The following is a 16937-nucleotide window of genomic DNA, read 5'->3' on the forward strand; positions in this document are numbered from 1 at the left end:
ACATGTAGGAAATTCACAGCGCTAGTGAACAAAGATCTTTGGAAAGAAACAAGGGATAATTACATCAATAATGCTATAATTTCCAAATGGAATCGTGATATGATTGCCTTGCACTTGGAGAATATAGCACTAATTCAGTTTGAGCAAGAGCCCAGAATAAATAGTAGAGGGGAATTTTGTAGGGAAGTAGCGGTTTTAAAAAGAAGGAAAAATGCCGAACTTCGGTTTGTAAGGAAGGCCATGGGTTGCAGTATGACCGAAAATTCTGCTCTAAAAAAACAAAAAAAGATCATACTTTACTATAAAAGAGAAATAAAAATGCTTCAAGCGACACACAAATTAAAGCAAAACCAAAAAATAATACATTTAGTATGCAATCGCAAAACTAAAGATATATGGAGCATTATAAGATCCATAGACATGGGACCTTCCCGTGAGTTTGATTCGGGAATAGATAGTGCAACATGGACTTCCTTTTTTCTTTCCAAATACGCATTACCAGCACATTTTAGTATGTGTGACAGTCCACCTGAATGTCACCTTATTCCTAATGTTAGCCCATGGGGAAAGAATAATATTCTTGAGGCTATTATGAGACTAAAAAGTTCCAAATGTGCAGGTCCGGATGGTCTTCCCCCTTGTTTAATTAAAGATGACCCATTATTTTGGTCATCTATTTTTTATGACACATTTCAAGAAATATTTCGCTTAAAAAGGATCCCTGAGTCTTGGCTGACATCAATTATCATCCCTCTGCATAAAAAAGGATCAATTGAAGACCCAAATAATTACAGACCGGTTGCGATCATTGACGTTGGAGCAAAAATATTCGCGTCACTGATCTTACAAGAGATGGAAAACTTTGCCTACAGCAATGACTCTTTGTGTCCGTCTCAAGTAGGGTTGGGGACTCCTTTAAATGCGTGTCTGTTGGCTCATATTATTGCACATGCCGCCTGCCCAAACAACAGTCCCATTTTTGTAGCTTCCCTTGATTTGAAAGCAGCATTTGATGGGGTAATAAGAGGTATATTATGGAAAAAACTACATAAAGCTAAGTTCCCCCAATACCTCATTACACTCATTGAAATGTTGCATTTTAAAACTAACTTCAAAGTAAGAATAAATCGGGAAGGTACTTAAACACAAGCAATTCCCTCTTATACTGGAGTAAAACAAGGATGCAATTTGGCTGCCATTTTATTCAATTTATATTTAGCAGATATGGGAGAGCTATGGAATGCAGACAGATCCTTCCAATTCGAATTGGTGACTTCTCGCTATCGTGGATAGCATAAGTAGATGACATTTTGCTTTTTGATCAGACGCAGTAGGGACTTCAAGCAAAACGAGAACGTTTTCTGCATTACTGTAACTGTAACAATCTCTGTGTTAACCCATAAAAATCCAACATTATCATCTTTTCAAACAAGAAAAAATTATGTCAATTTGTATGGAAAATTGGCAGCTCTCCCATCTCTATTTCCTTGAATCTACCCTACTTAGGGTTTATATTATCAAATAATATCTCCTACAAAAGCATGAAGGAACGATTAATCATGAAAGCCATGCCATTAAAATGCCAGATGAAAATGTTGCTTCCGAAATTGTGCAAATTCTCACTGTCTCCACTTTTGGTGTCTATCTGAAAAAAGTCGAAGCCATCTTGCTTTATGGAGTTGAGCTTTTTTTTACATGATTTGGGTCTCCTGTTAGATCAATTGCAAAGACAGATTTGGAAACAAACATTAGGTTTACCTCCATCTTTACCCAATGCACTGATTAGACACGAGTTGGGTCTTAACTCGCTTTCTTCCAAATATAACTGGCATTTACTATTGAATTTTGCAAAAATGTTGTTTCCATGCAAAAATTCTTTATATATTGGATTAAATGGAATGTTATTAAATAATAACCCTAAGTCGATAGTTCTGTATAAAAAAGAATGTTGGTATTGTTAGACAAGATTAATTTGTCTGTTAAAGATCTGGAGCTCTTCCAAGTTAAAATTAAGAAAGAATTCATGCAATGTGATTGGGCTGACACATGTATGAAAATGGAAAGCTATTCCTCTTTTGCAGAATATCGTAAATGTATTCATAAACAGAAACCTTGCATGGCTTACTTAACACAATGCCCTTGTTCCAATGTTCGGCAAACTTTCTTGCGTTTTCGACTCGATTTATTTCATACTCGAGTCAAAAAAAAATACTGGCATAAAAATGAATTGGAAAATAACAACGAAATATGCAAATTTTGTAAACAATCATAGGAGACTTTAAAACATCTATTTCTTTACTGTAAATATTTTGAAAATGTACGGTGTATAGTTATGAACACGTTCAATCAAGCTGGCACAATCTCTGCTAGATAATGGATATGGACAAAATGTATGTGGGGAACCACGGATACTTCTCTAATTAAAACAACAAATATTGCCACGATAATTGAGAAAGAAATTGAAAAAACCTCTTAACTACATAGTAGTTACATTAGACATGGACTACAGGTTGACCTAAGAAATTTGTGTGGTTTGAATTTATGTTAATGTAAAACTACTTTGTCGAATATGGTATGCCTTTTTGTTTGCTTTTCCGTTTTATTAACTTATGTACTATATTTATGGTATTATGAAGTATTTGTAAAGGTCTTTAATTTTGACTAAAAACAAATAAAGTTTTTTATATAAAAAAACTTTAAAATAAGGTATTTTCTGTATTAACCCCATTGTGTAAAAACCTCTAAATAAACATCCTGAGATTGTCTGACCCAGGGCCACATTTTCAGGATGGGTATACTCTGCCTGCCCCCTTGTTCATTTCTGCACAGTTGGATGTTAATACTTGTGATCTCTCCCTATGCTGACGGGGTTATTTATTAGATGTATTGCCTCATTTCCAAAACTGTCTCTAATGTTTTCATTCCTTTAATTATGAATAGCATGCTTACTACGTTTCAAACTACAGCCTGCCAGAAACTCATGAACCCGCAGAAATGCATTTCCACACTGCCATACTGTGGCATTTTAGTACAGCACACATTTAAAAGAACTGTAATGGAAAGATTACGTGATACAAGGGAATGATACTTTCCGTTTATTTTTTACTTAGCTCTACGTAAAGATATGAACAATGTTCAGTGGGACATGCATGTGGTACCTGGCAGGTGCTCATGGGCACAGTTCACTACATGTGCAATTTTGTTACATTTTAACTATTATGTTAATCTTATATTATATAACTGAAATCAATGGAAACTTAGTGAATGCAATTAATTGTTTAAATGTATTTCTCTGACAATCATATTTGGCACAATTGTGTGTTACATAGTTCAGAAATCCATGTCTAACTGAGTTTCTGGATTAACGTTGATGATTGCGAACCTCATTTCCAAATGCATTCTGCTCAGATTTCAAAAAAGAAATATTGCAATTGTGAGTATGATTTGTGCCAATACATATTGCTGGTATGCCAAAATCTTTCCATGATACATTTTGTATAATCATTAGTTGGCACTTGCCAGTCAAATGCTAGCACAAACTGAAGTTCCTATGAATGTTGATGCAAATATACAACGGTTGTTATTTGTGAGACAGATGTGATTAATCTCCCAGGAAGCTGGGAATGGGGAGATGGGGTCAGTGTTTGTATGTGTGCGTGTGTGTGTGTCAGTGTGCCAGTGCGTCACTGAGAGTGCGTGTTTGCTTATGTGTGTCTGGTTGCAGGTGTGTGTTTGTGTGTACACACATTCTGACATGTTTGCAAGAATATAATACTCGAGTTATTGGAAATCGTTGATTGAAAAACCTTTTGGTTGAATTGTTGTTGCCCTACCTTGATTTTGCCTGCCATGTGGCTGTCTCTGTCCATTAATTGTCTTGTACATTCAGATTTGCATTTCACTGAATCAGATTTCACAATGGATTGCTCTTTCTCTGCTAGTTTTATTTATTTGTTTATTGTTCATTTATACAGCGCTTATACACAGGTGGAGTGCTTCAAAGCGTTACAAGACGGGTAGGGATCAAGGAAATTCAGTAATCACTCTTAGGCCTTGAAGTTTCATAATGATTGACAGAAAAACTAGCATAATTTACCTGACGGTATTTCTCCTAGTGCAATGCATGAAGTGTTACAGTCGCGACCAAGTTAGGGAGAGGGGACAAAAAAGAGTGGGTGGGGGGGCAGGATAGACACACTAACTTGTCCTAGTACATTTGGTGCGAGGAAGGAGGGAGGCAGGGTGGGGGATAACAAACAAGTCCAGTCCAGCAGGGCTCTGTTTTAAGTGTGGAGAGATTGACTTCGCTCATGGAGCGTGATATGAAAAGTGCAGTATGCAGAATATATATAGTACAGTGGCCTGGAGGCAAGTGCAAAAGACTGGTGGGGGAGCCTGGGACATGTAAGGCTCTGGAGGTTAACCAGGCAACCAGTTAGAAAACTGAACAGAGCTAGGGAGGAGAAGGAGGATGGAGAGAAAACAAGAGGTTAGCAGGGTAGAGGGAGAGAGAAGGAGGAAGAGAAGAGGAAGGTCTTGAGGAGTTTCCGAAACTTAAGGTGCTTTGGCTCAAGATGGAGAGAGGCACGGAGGCTGTTCCAAAGGGAGGCACCGGCAGAGGATAGAGATATAACCCCAAGTCTCTTTTTGTGAAAGCGGCTCACCCGCAAAGAGTTGGAGAAGGAGGAGGAGCGGAGGACACTAGAGGGAGAGTTTTTAGGAAGGAGAGAGTGGAGTCGAAGATGACACCTAGATTTATTGCCTCATTGGCTGGTGAGGGCGGTGGGCCAAGGGAGGCCGGACAGTGTGATAGTGGGAAAGCGTGAGCAGGGATCCCAATGAGTATGATTGCTGTCTTACTGGCATTCAAGCAAAGATCGTTAGCAGCACACAAAGACTGAATTTTGGATAGACAGTCAGGAGCAAGGAGGAGAAAGAGGCTGAGAGTAGCCTGAAAACGATCTGTGTGTCATTTGCATAACACTGAAAGTGATCTTGTGGGCCAAGGAGGCCATGTAAATATTGAAAAGCCAGGGGTATAGGTTAGATCCCTGGGTTCACCACAAGTAGAGAGAGTGATAGAGGAGAGAAAGGACCCAAGTTCCACCTGGAAGGGCCGGTCAGCGGGATGGAAGTGGGCCAAGCCAGGGCCTGATCTGTGATGCTCAGTGTATCATGGAGACGGGTGATCAGGATGTTGTGGTTTACCATATCGAAAGCAGAAGAGAGATCGAGAAGATTGAGGACAGAGGGAGAGTTAGAGCCGTCAAGATTTGAGAGCAGGTTTTCACGGGTATTCAGAAAAGCAGTTTCCATGCCCCAGGATGCTCCAAAGCCAGACTAATGGTCATGGAAACAACTAACAGATTCCTTGTGGAGGGTTAGTTGAGTGATAGCCATCTTCCCCAAGAGTTTTCCCAGGAAAGGAGTGATGGAGATCAGTTGATATTTTGCTGGTATAGATGAGTCGGCGGAGGGTTTTTTAATCAGAGGATGCACAAGAGAGTGCTTGATAGGAGAGGGAAAATGCCAGTGGCGGAAGAATGGTTGTTGAGGTCGGCCATGGCTGGAGCCAATGTATCAATATTGTGCTTGATGGTTTTGGAGGGACAGGGGTCCATTGTTTGGAAGAGGCATTCATAGACCAGACTTGTCTAGAGACCTCATCAGATGTGACAGGGGAGAGGGAGAAGAGAAGAAGGGTTGGGGTGGAAGGCAGCCAAGGGGCCGCAACAGGTTTTAGTGCAGGAGGGAGAGCAGAAGAGAAAGAGGACAGGATGTCTTTTGGTGGGAAATATGTAGCCAGGTCCAAGCAAAGGGCCTGGGTGGGTGCAGAAAAGGAATTGGCTGTAGTAGAGTTGGCCAGTTCCTTCCAGACTTTGAAAAGTTCAGCCATGTTATTAGATGCCGCAGAGGTGCAGCCTTGAATGTAGACACTTTTCTTGGAACGGATGCAAAGTCTATGTTGGCTTTGAAGAAGGTGGCAAGTCAGTTTGTCAGAGGATGCACCTGTGGATCTTTTATTTTTAAAATTTTATTTTTATTGTTGCATTTATGGTTTACAGAAAACCTTATACAACATTATACAAAAGAAGAGACTAAAAACATTAAAAAGAGAAAAAAAAAGAAAAAGAAAACATCCATGAATAAAAATACCAAAAAAACAAAAACAGATATATGAGCAGTCGAGCAAAAGGTCTTATATAACAGTGCTCTCCATGTTTAACCTTGTATCATACATTAATGTGTTTGTTTTTGGTATCAGGGTTATTAGAAACAAAATTCAAAAATGTATTCATAGCTAAAATAAGAGACATGTTTGTGCCCTACATAAGTCAACACTCTAACATATTCCTATTCACCTCAGTTCTATTGTCATTCATCTCTTTAAAACAAGAAATCCGAGCAACTGCAAAATAGGGGCGCATTATAACCAGATGTCGCAGGGTTTCAAGTGTGTCCACAGTACCACAAAATCTGTGGTCAAAGTTGGCAAGAAGGTGAGAAGGGTGATCTTGCCAGTGTTTTATCCTCACAGTCATATGGAACTGATTAAGACTAAAGCGCATATAGGTCGCACATATCTTTTCGCATGGAAATTGTTGTATTTACAAAGGGATACATTCTCTAAAGTGTAAAAAGTGAGAATACTCAGCTTAAGTTGTACAAGAACCAATGCTGTCCGATGTTTCCAGCCAGTCAGCCCTGAAAAGGCGTAAATTGACAACCCCCGGACGCTATATCAGATCAAACTCGGAGGCCCCAATGGAGTCCAATACACCTAACATCCTCATTTGGATGTGTTTAAGTGAGGTAACCAACTCAACCTCCATAGCTATATGTAAAGTCTCATTGAGAGATTTAGTAGGAGGGGCAAGGATTTTCCTGAAAGTGGTTAATTGTTTCCACGTGTGCCTAGCCTTCAATGAGATAAGACACAGTTTGTGTCTGAAGATAGTGTTGGGGATTGCCAAAGACAGTCCAAGGACCTGCTTCCACAACTTTCCCTGTATGAAATTCAGCAAATTGCCCAGCTCTAGTAGTGACAAATCAAGGCCTTATAGGATCACAGGTTCGAACTTGGCACGATAGTACCACCGTAATGGGAGCATGGAAAATGTAAACATTCTATAACACAGTAATTTTAATTGTGAAACCAATCTATGTGCCTTAGCATAAAGGCTGATTTTCCAGAATTCCATTGTGTCCTTGTTGGTAAGGTTATAACCTAGATATGTCACCTCCAATACTTGGTCAACTTTTACATCTCCCATGACCCAATCTCTAATTTTTTGTTTTTTTCTCCCTGTAGAAAACCAAAATGTTGGCTTTTGTGACATTAGGTAGAAGATTGTTATCCAAGGCATTGGCCCTCATTACAACACCGGCGCTAAACCATGCCGCTATTAGCAGCATGGTTGGTGCCGGTGTTGTAACGGGTCCACCATGGGTCCATGGGAAATTACCACCCCATTCCAAGGCTGGCGGGGCGGTAATTCCCCATTGAACCATGGCTCTTCCCCATTCCCATTTTCACCCCATAGGGCTCTATGGGAATGGGGAAGGCGCTAAGTATGGTACCGCAAATTGCGGTACCGTAATTAGCACCAAGGTTCCTTTGCGGGTCCCTACTTTAACGGCTGGTCTAGACCAGCCGTTCAGGTCGGGTCCCACAAAGGGACCTCGTAGTAAGGCGCTAAGTTTTTAACGGCGCCACAGCCTTTTACAGCGCCGTTAAACACTTAGCGGCAGGGTCCTAATGAGGCCCATAGTCATGGAAATGAGGCTCTAGAAGTTCTGTCGAACAGTATGAAATCGTCTGCAAAGGCCATCCAGTCTAGCTTGATGTTGCTGAGCCTAGATGGTGCAATAGAGGAACCCCGTCAAATGCCCTCCACATCCAAAATATACAGGTTGAAAAGTATGGTGGCCAAAATACAACCCTGCTTCACTCTTACAAAAAGTTCTGATGACTCGCAACAGGGAACCCTCCTTAATCAATTGTATGTGGATCGTAGTATTAGTGTGAAGGAGGTGTCAAAATACTGAAGTAGTTGGATCCTGCAGGAGTGAAGCTGGCCTACCAAACCCTCTAAGCCTGCCTGCTCAACAATTCTGTTTCTTTAAAACTATTGGCCAGGCAAACCCAGGCAAACCCAAGGGGAAAGGGGAATGGAGAAAATAACAAAAGACAAGAACTCCCACTGCAGGTACTTTAGACTGTCTTCACTGGAGTGTTTCAACACAGTAGGGTTCCTAAAAGGCAAATACAACTTTCAATATATAATGTCTTCAACTCACTTTTAAACTATACTCTTTGACTAAGTCCTTTACTCTACCCGTTGCTTAAGCTTGATTTGCCATTAGGCTGCTTCAAGAAGATGTATGCTGCTGACTGTGGATACTCAGATTACTATATCTTCAACTTGACTATCTTCTCTCAACCTTTTTCTTTACTTCGTGAATCCTTTTAATAATACCCAAACAACATTGTGATTATTATTGAATAAATACTACTGTGTGATTGATAAAACTAAATTCTTTCTATGTAAAGTTACCTGCTAGTTTCTTTGTCTTTGTAGTCTCTTATATATATTCAGATATAATGTTGTTCCCAAAAATAAACTGCGTGTTGTTAAAAAAAAATGTCTTTTGAAAATAATACTTGTCAGATGACAGTCACTCGATTAGCTGCCACAACAAACTCACGCTCGCGTTGTAAAAATGAAACTGACACCTTCCCGTAGCACTACATTGTTTCGTATGAACGACACGTAACACAGGAAAAAAGGACAAACGTTAACAGACCACAAAATGGCCGCAGCGCACTTGCGACGTTCAAAGGTCCTTTTCTTTAATCCGTGCTCACGCGTAGATCACCGCTATACGCGTCCAAAAATTTGTAACAATACAATTATTCAAAGTTAGTTTTTGGGTTAAAGATTGGTTATTTTACATTAATACTACAGCGGTTACGATCCGCACGCCTTATTAATACAGTTATTGATATTTACAACTAAATAACTTGCAGAATCTTTTTCATGTATTTATTCCCTTAAGAACTTTTGTTTTATCCTCAAACAAAAAAATACTAAAACAGTTTCTTTTTTAAAAAATACAATCCAAAACAAACTTTTCCAAAAGTCTTGAAAGTACTTAGTTCAAAAGTCTTTGACTTTTTTCACAAAACACAAAAAAGCTCAGTCTTGTTAAAATGCAGGGCAGCTCAGCAGCTCAGCTTCCAGGTCTACACTGGAAATCTTCAACAGTAGATTTCTGCTAACATGTTCTTGACTGGAATACTGTAATGATCTAGAACTAAAAACTAAAGGTTCTATATCTTTAAAAAATAACTTTTACAGATTTTACTCAGAGCTAGAAATATATGACCTACTTTAATGAATACTTTAATGAAAGGCAGTTTAGAACTATTATGAACATTCCACAATGACAACACAATGCTGCCTGCAGTAAAGTAAACCAATCACTGCTGGGCAAGTTTTCCACCATCGAGGCTTGGGAGAATTTCATCTTTCTAATTGAAAGTTATTTAAGGGAAAATGAGCAAACTTTAAAGTGAAAATTACTACACTCAATCCAGAGGTTATTTAATAACTTAATACTTAAACAAAACTCCCTTTCTAGCTTTCCAGGAATAATATCAGAAACTTCTCATAGAACCCTTGCAAATGTGAGATACAAAATGTGAAAACCTAACAGGAGGGCAAACAACTGCACCAGCTTTCTGGGGACATTCATGTCTAATACTTGTGTCAAAGCCTGGATCTTTTTTTTTTTTTTTTATTGAAGTTAGTTTATTGCAAACATTTTTCATTGTTAAGATCATAATCGTCAAAGGTGTGTGAAAACAGAGCATCTGGAGTTGAACTAAATTGCAAATCAAAGTAAAATAAAAAGAAAAAAGAATAACAAACATTAAAGGTGGAAATAGGTTTCCAATCCATCAACTGGCTACCAGATAACAATATAAATATATGTTCCTGCTTTGACACTACTTGGAAAGATCACTGTCTTTTCCTCACCCAATAGTATCTAGTTCCATCGTTCTCCTGGTGTAAGAATGGTAATAGTTTGCATAAACCTTTTGGTATATTTGCATGTTATTTGTGCTAAGGCTTCGCATTTAATCAGTATGTGATGTAACGTTTCTACTTTCTGAGCATCATAGCAGAAGCAGCAAGTATTCGATAGTTATCCCAATTGTTTCATTTTTGCCAAGAAGTTCACGTGTGTGCAGTAGGTTCAGCCTAAGTCATAAAAAGAGGTCACAGAACTTTGGAGACAGAACATTTTGAGCCATGGACGCAGCTGGTTGCGTTTTCGAGCTTCAACTGTGCAGTTAATAGACATTCAGTAATTTGATTTCTAGTTCTGAGTCTGTATCCAATCTTCGTTTTGGATTTTCCTTTTTATTGCCATGGGATTTTGTCTCAGGGTACCCACTGAGGTTTCTAATGCATCAATCCAATGTTCACATCTAGTCTTCCATTTGCTTAGTATTTAATTAGTTGAAATGCTTGGGTTATATCTCAGGATTTCAATCGCGGGAAGTCTGGATCTGATAACTACATCAGATGCACTACACATGTTGAGGGATGCCATGCATACATCCCTGACTTGTGTATGATGCTTCTGGTGTCTTAAGTGGGCCATCATTGTGGCATTAAGGGCTGTCCCGATGTCTGGTTTAAAACCAGCATGGTATTGGCTCAGAAGACTATACTTATTAACTACCAGGTTAAGATCCCTCAAATGAAGGATAGCTAATGACATCTATCAAGGCAAGCAGCCTGTAGTTATTGGGGTTTAAAAAAACGTCCCCCTTTTTCAAGATGGGTAGTATAATGGATTGGACCAGGAAGCTGGACTCGTGTGTGTCAGGAATATCTGATCAAACATGGGTTTAAGAAGTGCAGACCAGGTGTGAGAGGATTCCTTCAGGACAAAGGTGAGATGCCCTGTGGACCCGGGGCTCGAGACGGTTTGAGTTTGCTAATGGCCCAGGAGATGTCCTCTAAGTCCCACTGACAAGTACCATCCTCAACAGGACCCAGTTCAGTGCCCCCAATATCGCAATATTTGTCCGGCAAAGAATATATCCGATCGTAATAATCCACCCAGGATTGCTCTGATATCGGGCAAACCATGCCCTTATCTTTGCTGTCCATAATCCAATTAACGGTAGACCAAAATGTGTTATCCTTGCCCTTACATACGTTTTCCAGTGTCATCTGATGAGTTCTAAAACAGTATTCCATCCTCAATGATTCCACTAGATTTTTATGCAATTTGCAAATTTTGGTTTTAGCAACCAGGTAGTCAGAGGCATCGAGAGACTGCCATCTCAAGGTCAACAGGTTGTTACGTTTGAGGATCTTAGAACTTAAACTTCTGTCAGCACTCAGATAGGACGTAACCTCGTGATTAGCAATAGAGTATTCTCATATGATTTTGTTAATGCAATCCAGAATAGAATTGTATTGCAAATTAGAATAATCGTCGCCCTTGTCCTGGTCAGGGGAGCAAAAGCTCAGCCATCATTTTTACATACCACTTCAATGCACTCCCCCTGCTATTCAAAGAAAGACCCACCAAATCAGTTCTAACAGCAAAGATGGGGATAGGGAGGATAAGGGAAAAGAATGACAGTAAGTGATTGCCCAGGCCAATATTGATGTGATTCAGATAGGCACAGTTGGCCCTTAGGCCATTAGAAATGTAAAAATAGTCAATTCTGTACGATTGTTCACCTATTTTCCGACCAGTTGTTACCAAATGAGTTGGCAGTAGTGCATCTTCCCACACGCAGGACTCCCTGCCCTGACTGAAACAACTTGTTAGAGTTGGCATGTGCAAGAGGTGGGGCAAAGACTCAGCAGACAAAGGGCAAAGAAAGAAAGCACTGATAGCGATGGCCGAAAACACAGAAAGCGTAGACCTAGTCCAAAAAAGTTATAGCAAACAGAATTAGATGTTTAGGAAGTACAAAATGTGCAACCAACTGGAATAGCTCAAAGGCACCCGACCACCAGTCACCGCCCGCCACCCAAGTTGAAATGTTGGAGTGTTGTAATGTGTGCTATTTATACTATTTGCACAATTTAGAACACCAAATGTTGGCCAAAGTTTACGTCCTACCGTTTGCACTGTTTGCGCAATTGGTACAACTGTGGTTACCTATAGTTGTCAATAATTGACCCCATTAATGAAGGGATGTATTGCGGCTCAAAGGCTCTAAGCCCACAGTCACCTCCTGCCCTGTTGTGGAAAGCAAAGCACCAAACCACAGATGCAAATAAGTAAACTTTAGTTATTGCAAATGCCCAAGACCAGGCGGCTCACAGGCACTAGGCCCACAGTCATCGCCTGGTTACAAGCACGATAAGTAAACTGGTAAAAAAGGCACAGCAGCTGTAGTTACTTGCACAAGTGCTTCCACTTGTTACCACAATAGGTGGGGCATGAGCGGTTCAAGAGCACTCGGCCCACAGTCACCGCTCTCCCCAATGAAATGAGAAAAGTTTGTATATGTAAGTTAAGGAAAGAGACAATAAAGCCTCAATGCTGTGATAATAACACACACCGGAGTTGCTCAAAGATACTAAGCCTGCTATAACGGAATTAACAGTCCATCAACACAGTCACAATTGCTACACACAGTCTGTAAGCTTCAATAAGTTTCAGGGACTCTGACACCGACCAATCTGCAGGGCGGAGCAATCCACAGGGCAAAGTCATCCTGCATGTACAGACTTGTGCATTGGAAATGCTCATAAGTAATTCCATGAGAAATGCTGGTATTCACTGGTATTCCGAAATGCCAGGAAACTGTTCCTACTAATCCCACATCAAAGGTTTGTCAACCTCGTACTCTCACAAAAAGCCAGTAGTCTCGCCACAAAGCAGTCTCAGCGCAGAATCACAGTAAGTGTGTTACATGTCTGATGTGGAGGGGAGCAGCAGGAGGGCAGTCACCAGCAGGTTAATAAACAAAACACTAGATTGCAGATTATGGGTGTCCAGGAGGACTGTTGATGGCGGACGTACACTGATAATGCTGCAGCTCCTCCAAAAAGTGGGGGAAGGACCAAAGAAGTAGGACAGAGTCCAATCCAGATCACTCTATTTGCTGATAGGTCGCAAGATAACTCATGTCTCATGTACGGGTGGAGCGGGTTTCAGGGTCACTTCTTCTCACACCTCCACGAGACATAGCTGACCACCTTCTCAACTCACTTCCATGCTACGTGCCAACCACCAGAGCAGTGAAAGGCGGGGAAGACTGCCACTCGAAACGGCAGGTCTCAGAAGGCAAACTCTGCTGCAAACCATGATGGCCCCTGCAAACCCTGCCTAAAACTGAAGAACACTTTAGTCCCAGGTTCGCTCTGCTTCCGCTCCACTTTCGCTGCCGTCAGGGATTTTAAAAGCACCAGGATGCTTCTGTGTATCAGCGTTAAAGACACAGTCAGCTAACACTGCAGAACAATGTAGTCCCACTTTCGTTCCGCTTTGGCTCCTGTCAGGGATTTTAAAAGCACCAGGATGCTTCTGGGTATCAGCATTAAAGGCACAGACAGCTAAAACTACAGAACACTTTAGTCCCACTTTCAATCTGAGGATCTCCATTTCTGTTCTGATGCTCTGCTCTTGCGTTTAAGGGCAGCCAGATCGGAGTCATACCAGGAGTTGTACTTTTTGGTAGGCTTCAGTGGGACCCTCATGACATGGGGCAAGAATGTCAAGAGTGTTTGAGATGGGGTTGCCGAAACGACGCCACAATATGAACAATGGATCACTGACATGAACATCTGTACCACAATGGAACAGAGAGTGTACACAGCTAGCGGATGCCCGAGAAAAGCAGATCAAATCTGGAATAGATGGGAAGAAGCGCAGTAACTGGCTCAATGTATGCACACTGAAAGTGAATATATGGTGCACAAACAAATATGAGACAAACCTATTGCGGGAGAGATAATGGATGACTCTAGACCCAAACTTCTTTTATATGAATAAATGTTATCTGGATGGGCCTCTGGGCCAAATGCTACCGAGTTTGCTGTAATGTGCATATTAAAATGACAAAATAATAAAAATATGTTATTTTAAAAAAAAGAGTGTTTGAGATGGAACAGTGAAAGTTAGAGAGGGCTGTGTCAGGGTGGGAGTCGGCCGCAGGAGTAGAAGGAGGAGAGAAGGTGGAGGCAAAGGCAGCCACTGACACTCTTTTCAAGGATCAGGTGACCTTGAAGGCAGGAGGTGGTGTGGGGTATGCCATTGTTAAAGGAGAAGAGAGCTTCAAGTGAGAAGAGAGAAGAGAATGATCAGTCCATGAGAGTGAGGTAGTGAGAAGAATAGGGAGTGGGAGGTCTGTGCCGGTGAGAGCATCCAAGGAGTGGTCAGCAGTGCATTGGACCAGAGGGCAGAATGGAAAGAGAGAAGGAGTTACACAGGTTGCAGAAAGGTCTTTGAGAGTCAGGAGAGTCAAGAAGATGGATGTTAATGTCCCCCAGCAGGAGGAGTTGGGAAGAGGAGGAAGGGAGAGCAGAGGCCAGGTCAGCCCATTCTGAGAGGAAAAGGGTGGACTGGCCAGGCAGATGATAGAACGTGGCCTGAGTAAGATAGGCGACAGGTGAGAGAGTGAGCTTGCAGACCTCTACCATGGTCTAGGCTACTACACCTCCTGTTGTGTTGGGCCTGGGCCTGGGCGCAGAGAGGATCTTGTAGCCTTCAGGGAGGAGTGTGTTAAAACTTGTGACAGAGCTGTCCTTAAACCATGTCTCAGTAAGAGCAAGAATATCAAGGTCCAGGAGTCTAAGCAGGTTGCAGATGTCAGAGGAGTGTTTGACAGCAGAGAGAGAATTAAGTGTGGCAACAATGAGCAGGTTGCCACTTTTGAAGGATTTACATGCTGGGACAGAGGCCCCCTCCACAAGCGGAAAGCGTGTCTGAGAGATAGAGGTAGGAGGCAGCACAGGAGGCAAGGATGACAAGGGTGTCAGTGAGGCGGATGCAAGCAAGGGTGCCAGGATAGTGGAAAAAGGAAAGGGAGCCAGTGTGGGAGGAGCTGCAGGAGGCAAGGGAGCTCCAGATGTGATAGCAGTGGGTGGCCAGGGCAGCAGGGTGGTGAGAGTAGGTAAGGGAGCCTGTAAAGCTGAAATCGACAAGAAGGGGAGTTGTGAGGGATGTGGTGAGGTTGGTAGGCGGCAAGGTGGCCAATGTGGGTATAGTTGGCAAGGGAGCCTGGGCGGCTGTAGAGACGGATGGCAAGGGAGCCTGTGAGGATGAAAGAGGAAAGTTGATAAGTCAAGGAAGGAGGTTATCAAAAAGTAAGAGGTTGGGTTGAGGACTTGTACCAGGATGGTACCATCCGATAGACATTTATGATGGACCTGGAGGTGAAGAGGAGACAAGAAGGGCCTCCCAGTGGTTGCCAACATTTATGTGTGAGAAAGAATAAGGTGAGAGCAGAGTGACCATATGGAGAGTCTATAGGTTGGGAGAGGGAATGAAAAAGAGGATGTCAGTGTGAGTCTCTCTGGCGGAAGCAGTGACATAGGTGTCAGCGATAGGAAGCCCTGGGTTGGAGGCCAGTATGTCCTTCTTCAGGTTCTTCCTGCCTTAGTGAGAGGTGAAGGATAGGAGATGGAGAAGCAGTCAAGGAAGATGAGGGAGATAGAAAGCACCATGGTGAAGGGCACAGAGTGTGGTATACTTAACCAGGCAGAGCAGTGAGGGTACAAGTGAGGAGGTAGGTAACGAAGGGGCAAGCATAAAGGAAGGTACAAAACAGGATTGCAGGAAACAATGGGAAAGAAAGAGGGTGAGGAAACAGATAACAGACCAGAACAGTGGGAAGGGGGTAACAAATCAGCGCATTGCCGTTAAAAGCAGGATGTGAAGACAGCTAAAGGCAATATTATTTTGTTTAAACAAGCAGCAAAATTAATGCAGGATGTGAACACAGCTAAGTTTGATTTTTTTTTAAAAGCAGCAAAATCAATATAGGATGTGAAAACAGCTAAGTTTGATTTTTAAACAAGCAGCAAAATCAATGCAGGATGTGAACACAGCTAAATTCTATTTTTAAATAAGTAGCAAAATCGATGCAAGATGTGAACAAAGCAAAAAAGGATTTTTAAACAAGCAGCACAATCAATGCAGGATGTGAACACAGCTAAATTCGATTTTTAAACAAGCAGCACAATCAATGAAGGATGTGAAACCAGCTAAAAACCTGGGGAACAGGTATAGCAGCGTAATAGTACATGGGGGTAGGCAGTAGAAGTGTAGGGCCTGGAAGGAGGGAAAGTGTTATGGCCTGGTACTTGCAAGAATAGGTGTCTTCTGAGATAGGTAGGAGAGATTGTCAGGAGTGGCACGGAACAGTTGTGCGGGTGATGAAGACAACAAGTCAAAAGTCCCCACTTAAGTGATAGCTGGGGGGTGGATCACATAGTCCAATCCCACCTGGCCGAGGTACCCAGCCTCAAGATGCATGTTGTTGGTTGGAGAGGAGTAGGGGTGCCTGCAACACTCAGCCACCCCTGGACAAGCGCCTAAGGAGTGGGGCCTTTGGAAGTGGGCCGGCTGGCTCTGATTGGTCCAGGATAACAGGAGCTTAACCAATCATAGGCCCTCTGCAAGGGAATTCGCAAGGCACTCTGGTGCCTTGATGTGATCCGCCATCTTGGAATGGCTTAAACAAAGGCTAATTCAGCAGTGACAAGTAATGCACCCAGGGAATGCATGCACACACGAGAGAACGGATGTTAAGGCAGTGAGGGGGCTTTCTTCTTATGAAAAGTGAGGCACTTTGCAAGAGTTTTTTTTCAAATGCGCCGTCCCTAATGACCAACCCAGGAGGGTTTACCTTGATGTTTCAACTGTATATTTCTTCTCTGCAGGAGTCA

This window comes from Ambystoma mexicanum, chromosome 11 (genome assembly GCF_040938575.1).
Source record: "Ambystoma mexicanum isolate Mex_15411 chromosome 11, UKY_AmexF1_1, whole genome shotgun sequence".
Classification (NCBI taxonomy): Eukaryota; Metazoa; Chordata; class Amphibia; order Caudata; family Ambystomatidae; genus Ambystoma; species Ambystoma mexicanum.